At 49.2% G+C, this 6,965-nt stretch overlaps 1 long non-coding RNA gene across 2 annotated transcripts; it reads right to left on the bottom strand.

The window, feature by feature from the left end:
* Positions 1-1,796: 1,796 nt before the first annotated feature.
* LOC119296119 lies at positions 1,797-4,688 on the bottom strand. 2 transcript variants are annotated; one of them, XR_005144863.1, is made up of 5 exons: positions 4,209-4,688; positions 3,897-3,929; positions 3,377-3,432; positions 2,996-3,086; positions 1,797-1,948 (listed from the first exon to the last, which is right to left on the bottom strand). It is a non-coding gene; the product is annotated as an uncharacterized LOC119296119 (long non-coding RNA). The 2 variants fall into 2 exon arrangements; XR_005144862.1 differs by lacking the exon at positions 1,797-1,948 and adding an exon at positions 1,965-2,428.
* Between the last annotated feature and the right edge of the window lie 2,277 nt (positions 4,689-6,965).

The raw sequence follows: 6,965 nt of genomic DNA, 5'->3' as shown, positions 1-6,965 counted from the left end.
TATTATACTCTATACTGCTTGCATTAGAGTAGTGTAGCATGTTATTGCTTTCCGTTAATCCTATTCTGATGCATAGCCTGTCATTGCTGCTACAGTCATTGATACCTTACCCGCAATCCTAAATGCTTAGTATAGGATGCTAGTTTATCACCTTTGGCCCTACATTCTTGTCAGTCTGCCTTGCGATACTATAGGGCCGTGATCACTCGGGAGGTGATCACGGGTATATATATTACATACTTACATATTATACAGATGGTGACTAAAGTCGGGTCAGCTCGAAGAGTACCCGCGAGTGATTCACGGATTGGGGGCTGAAGGGACCTTTGTCCCGACGGCCCTTTGTGTGGATCTTTGTGCCGGAGCGACAGGGCAGGTTGAGACCACCTAGGAGACAGGTGGGCCTGGCCCTGTTCGGCGTTCGCGGATATTTAACACGCTTAACGAGATCTTGGTATTTGATCTGAGTTGGCTACGAGCCTATACGCACTAACCATCTACGCGGGAGTAGTTATGGGTATCCCGACGTCGTGGTATCAGCCGAAGCACTTCGTGACGTCAGTGACTGAGCGGCGCGCGCCGGGTTGGACTGCGTTAACGCAACTTCCTTTGTAATGGAGGTTGCTAGGTCTGCTCACCGGCCGCGTACGCAACGTGCAGGTGTGCTCAGGGCGATGGGCCCAGACCCCTGCGCGCTTAGGTTTAGACCAGCGTGCTGGCCTCTCCGTTGAGCCTAGGTGGGGCTGCGACGTGTTGATCTTCCGCGGCCGGGCATGACCCAGGAAAGTATGTCCGGCCAAATGGGATCAAGCGTGCCGGGTAAGTTGGTGCACCCCTGCAGGGATGTTAATCTATTCGAATAGCAGTGATCTTCGGTAACAGGACGACTTGGAGTTGTACCTTGACCTTATGACAACTAGAACCGAATACTTAATAAAACACACCCTTCCAAGTTCCACAGACAACCCGGTGATCGCTTTTCCACAGAGCGACGAGGGGAGGATCGCCGGGTAGGATTATGCTATGCGATGCTACTTGGAGATGCTACTTGGAGATGCTACTTGGAGGACTTCAATCTACTCTCTTCTACATGCTGCAAGACGGAGGCTGCCAGAAGCGTAGTCTTCGACAGGATTAGCTATCCCCCTCTTATTCTGGCATTCTGCAATTCAGTCCACTGATATGGCCCTTTACACATATACCCATGCATATGTAGTGTAGCTCCTTGCTTGCGAGTACTTTGGATGAGTACTCACGGTTGCTTTTCTCCCTCTTTTCCCCCTTTCCCTTCTACCTGGTTGTCGCAACCAGATGCTGGAGCCCTGGAGCCAGACGCCACCGTCGACGACGACTCCTACTACACTGGAGGTGCCTACTACTACGTGCAGCCCGCTGACGACGACCAGGAGTAGTTTAGGAGGATCCCAAGCAGGAGGCCTGCGCCTCTTTCGATCTGTATCCCAGTTTGTGCTAGCCATCTTATGGCAACTTGTTTAACTTATGTCTGTACTCAGATATTGTTGCTTCCGCTGACTTGTCTATGATCGAGCACTTGTATTCGAGCCCTCGAAGCCCCTGGCTTGTATTATGATGCTTGTATGACTTATTTATGTTTTAGAGTTGTGTTGTGATATCTTCCCGTGAGTTCCTGATCTTGATCGTACACATTTGCATGCATGATTAGTGTACGATTGAATCGGGGGTGTCACAGTGCATTATTGAGCTTCTATTATAAGTGAATTTGGAATGCCTTCAACCTGAAATGAAGACATGTTCATCTACCACACTCCATGTCAAAATAAGAATAGTCACTGTCCTTACTGAAAAAATATTAGTATTTCTAAAAACCAGAATAAACTATAACACAGAGGAACATAAATCAACATAATTTTGAATTGCATCCGAGGTGAGCAGTGAGCATCACATCGGCAGCTTTATCTTCACCAATCTGCAACAGATATATCCACATGAGGCCCTAAAATTAAATAAAAAACAGAATGTATAATGAATTCCAAAAAAAAAAATCCCTAGGATTGCTCGCTGAGTAAAGCAGAAAGTCACATTAGTCGGCGTACACACGCCCCAGAACGCCTTGCACATCCCGGCGCTTGGGCGGATTGTAGCCTGCGCGGCTACGCCGTGCCGTGGAGGTTGAGCCAGTCGAAGATGAAGCGTGGCCTAGCATGTCAACGTAGCACCAAAAAATAGGTCTGCCGGAACGACACACCTACGCACCCCTATGAGGAAGTTTGGCCATGCGTGCGTGGAGTAATAGCGTTGTGCGGGCGGCAAGGAGGTCCAGCGTGGGAGGCGGGGTCCTGTGAGTAGAGCGCCGACGAGGGTGCCGTTGAATGCCTGTTGCCACCGGCATTCAACTTGTCTGGAATGCATGGCTGGTAAACGAGCACGACATCGACGGAGTCTGCTGCTGCAGCGTGGAGGAACACATTGGTGAGCAAAATCGGAGTGGGACACAATATGTACGTGACGATCTCTCTCTCGCTCCCCCTCGCCCGGTTGAAAAAGGTATATGCTCTATCACTTTGAAAGAAGAAATCTTGAATTTAATAATTACAAACCGTGCACACAATTGTAGAAAGCAAACACATCTAGAAGACCACATGTATATTAGTAGTAGAATAAATAGCATTTATTGCGGACAAAAGCAATGAAATAAGTTGATATTCTTTATTCACTTCAGTGCAGATGCATCCTTTGTGTGTGCTTGTGGGTGGTGAGATGCACCAACCTATTCAGCATATTCGAGAGAAGTGAGACACATAAGATGCTACATGAAAGCTGTAGTTTTTCAGCTTTAAGAACTGCCCGTGCGTTCTTATGGGGAATAAAAATCATTTTAGACAAACGTGTTCTCATAAAATTATCAGCAGAATACGGTTGACACTTCACCCATTTTTGGAGAGGTTGAATCTAAGACACAGGAAGCAGTGCAAACCAAGCAAGATGGTAGACAAATTAAGGGAGGCCCAATTACCTTTGCTGAGTGTTTTACTAACTGAAAGAAGGTTATTCAGGTGAAGCTTGTGCTCTGAACGAGACCCCATGTCAGCAAGTTGGCAAAGTCACTGGGATACACAATATAGTAAAAATCCATGGAATTATGAAAAGGCAGAGATATGAATGCGAAAGAACTGTTAAATGCATGCTATATTAGGCAGCTCGTAGACACTTGCCATATCAATCACCAGCTATTATCTTTCATAACACAAGATATGTGTAATATGTTGTCCAGTACATGAAACTTGTGGGTAGAAGAAGTAAACAAATATAGTCTGTCCACAGCTACCTTCATGTTTGTCTTTTTCTGGGAAATGATCCCATGATAAATGGATTGGAGAGAAAATGATATCCCTACCTCGAATCTGTACTTAGTGAGATACTCTTCTCCGGCTTCTCAAATGCGGAACTTCTCTACAAATAAAAAATAACTGCAGATCAATCAACAACAAAATTTAAGTGAATTTCAGATCAGTCGGAATTAATTCAAAAGCATGCCCTCTTCATGAGACCGTGAAGCTTTCTTGCATTTTGTGTTGAAATAAATGTACCATCTGATAGCAGACCCAATTTTTTGTTTCTTTATAAATGATTTGCTCTCTGCTCATAGTCTGACCCAAGAAAGAATTATTTGAAGTTTTGTACTCCAGATGCAACATAGTGATACTGGTAAATCCAAAAGGAAGTGGGTACGTCATGTGTGTGTTTCTGGGAGGATGGATGTATGTTTGTGAGATCACATTCCGGCATAATAATTCCAATTTCTTGAAAAAAAATCCATGTGACTTTGGAGCACAAATCTAAAGTTAAACATCCCGGCCTGCACAAATCTGAGGAAAAAAATTGATTAGACTAAGACAAGGATTCTAGAAGATTACCCTCGCAAAGTTGAAGTTGGTTTCCCTTTCTGCCTGCAACAAAAGAAATTATCAATAGAATCACTCTAATGCACGTACTGAACATGCTTATCTAATCTGTTATTCTCTTGTTCTTTGGGATGAAATACAAATCTTTTTCTTTGATGGCACACTGTAGTAGCTCTGAGCAGAAACCTTTTTCTAATGCATGTACATGAACATGTTTATCCAATTCTGGACTGATCGAAGTATAAAGTATATAAACTACGAATAAGTGGATTGCCTTTAGAGAAGAGAACAAGAGGAACTCAAACGAACTGATCCAATCCTGACCTTGCTATGGAGCACGACCGCCTCCATCAGGGCAACGCACGAACAGATCGTAGATGGCCGCTGCCACCGGCCGCCATGCTGACAAAGAGTTCTGACGGAGGGCACTCTGACTCAGAGGAGATAAACGGACAGATGTAGACGTGGACGAGAGGGCATTCGGTTTGGAGGGCGCATGGAGGTCCGTCGCATCAGCCCCGTCGCCGATGCCCCCGCCCCACGGCTTGACTACGGCCTTTCCCTCGGCGTGGGCGTGAATGGCAGCCGCCGGCGGCGGTGCCGCGGAAACCCTCACGGGCAGGTGGCCGGGCGGGCGAACGGGACGCGGTTAGGCCGCATCGAAGAAGAGAAGCGTGTCGTAGGTGGATCAGCGAAGAGAGGGAGCGAATGTGGCAGGGAGGCGGCGGTGGGTGGAACCCTAGCCGGGCTTTTTTGCGCGAGGGGGCCTCGCTCCTGGTTCGTGCAAGCGGCGGGGGCAAGACGAATCGCTCGTACGAGCGTCTGGTTAATTTTCGTAGGTTTTCTTTCGTAGATTTTTTCACACGTTTTTTCCTGGATCAACCGCCTGGACTTCCTGGGTGCTTCACGGGTCCAGTAGGGGATCGCTGTTACGTATGAGGTGGGACTGAGGACGAAAATAAACCAGAATTGGTGGGACGAAAATAAAACCCGGAACGCGACCTACCAACTGAGACATTAGGAGTAGAGATTAGCAGAGCGGGCCCCACTTGTCATAGACTCAGGGGGAGTCAACCTGGGCCCACCCAGTCAAAGTCAACGGGGTCAAACCCGCCGGCGTTTAGCCATCGGCGAGGCCAGACGCGGCGGTGGAAGTGCATTTTCGTGCTCCGGCGTCCAAAAGGGTGGCGGAGGGCATCTACGGGACGCGGGGAGCGAGCCGCGTCGTTTGGTGGCAGTGGTGGAGCTCGGGGTGGCCGGGAACATCGCCGGTGACGTGTTTGGCGGCGGCCGGAGCTCGGGTGAGGTTGAACCCGATGCTATGCGGTTCGGCGAGGCGCGTGGAGTGGCGCGTTGGGCACCTGTGAGTGCGGTGAGTGCGTTGGACACGGTGGTGTGGCCGGTGGGTGGCCGGAGTCACATCGGCAACGAGCTCGGCGGCGGCGCGTGCGGTGAAGCTTCGTGTGCTCGTTGTGGTGCACGAGAGCGAGAAAGGGAAGGGGAAGAAGGTAGCTGAGCTCACGGCGGTCTCGTAGGAGCAGACAGCACGGTCGGGGATGAGCTGGTGCAGCGGCGATGGTGAAAGCGATCTCCGGCGGTGGCGGAGTCGGGCGAGGTCGGTGCAGAGGCCTCGGGGCAAGCGAGTGCCCGGGGCTCGGCTAGCTCGAAGGAGAGGAGGGCGGCGGAGCTCCTGGACACGGTGGCGCGGCGCAGGGATGACGGGAGCGCGAGCTTCACGGTGGTGCGGGCGCGGCAGCGTCGGCCTCGGCGGTGGAGACCGAGGGAGAGAGGCAGGGGGAGAATGGGCGTGTCCAGAGAGGTCGGGGTGCGACGTGGAGGTCATACAGGCCAGCAAGGCGGCGAGGGGAGGAAGCAGGGCAGCGAGCAGCTGCGTGGCGCGCGCTAGAGTCGCTGTCGAGCACCTGCCTGGCCAAGTCAAGCAGCTCGCTGGAGCGGCTGCTGGGCTGGGCCGGCTAGGTGGGCCGGCTGGTGGGCTGCCAGGTTAGTTTCCCTCTCTCTCTTTTTATTTCTGTTTTCTATTTTTTTGTAACTTTGTGGAATTTCTAAAAATACCTAGGTAACTCCAAAAATCCCCAAACTGCTCATGCCCACTGTTTAGCATATAAACAACATGGAACATTTTAGTTTAGGATTATTTGGACACTTAAAATATTTTATAGATTTTAAATGTCCAAATTCAAATACTTATGATTTAATTCAAAGACCTTAGGATGACCTAGAAAATTGTGCACCACTTTTGGCAGGGGTTCTGGACCAAGACAAAAATGATGGACATTTTAGAAGGGCATTTCAGGTTCATTAAAAATATTTTTAGTAAACCCTAGTTGGGTTCAGAGGGGGCTGGGGGTTCTGTCATCCCCATTTCAAGTTTCTGTTGAATGGAATAGACATGATGCAACACTCTAATGCATGAACTAGCTAGGGTGTGACAACTCACCCCCACTCAAAAGAATCTCGTCTCGAGATTTAGGATCCTCCGGGAAGAAGGCGGGATACTCGAGTCGAAGACGATCCTCCCTTTCCCAAGTTGCTTCTTTCTCAGAATGGTGCGACCATTGAACCTTGAGAAACTTGATATTATGACGTCGAGTTGTATGCTCGGCTTGATCGAGGATACGAACGGGGTACTCTCGATATGTGAGGTTATCTTGAAGATCAAGCGTTTCGTGGTCCACTCCACGGATAGGATCCGAGAAGCAACGCCTGAGTTGAGAGACGTGGAAGACATCGTGAACTCTGGAAAGATGCGGAGGTAGTTCCAATTGGTAGGCAACTTCTCCTTGTTTGGCAAGAATGCAAAAAGATCCAATGTAGCGAGGAGGCAATTTGCCTTTGATACCGAAGCGATGGGTTCCCTTCAGAGGAGTAACCCGAAGGTAAGCCTTCTCGTCAACCTCAAAAGCCATAGCCTTATGTTTTCGGTCATATTGACTCTTTTGACGAGATTAGGCTGTTTTCAACTTTTCACGAACGATGCGAACTTGCTCTTCTGCTTCCTGGATCATATCCGGGCCAAAGAATTGTCTTTCCCCGGTTTCTGACCAGTTAAGAGGCATTCGA

This window comes from Triticum dicoccoides, chromosome 4B (genome assembly GCF_002162155.2).
Source record: "Triticum dicoccoides isolate Atlit2015 ecotype Zavitan chromosome 4B, WEW_v2.0, whole genome shotgun sequence".
NCBI lineage: Eukaryota > Viridiplantae > Streptophyta > Magnoliopsida > Poales > Poaceae > Triticum > Triticum dicoccoides.
This window is presented reverse-complemented; position numbering and strand designations above follow the sequence as displayed.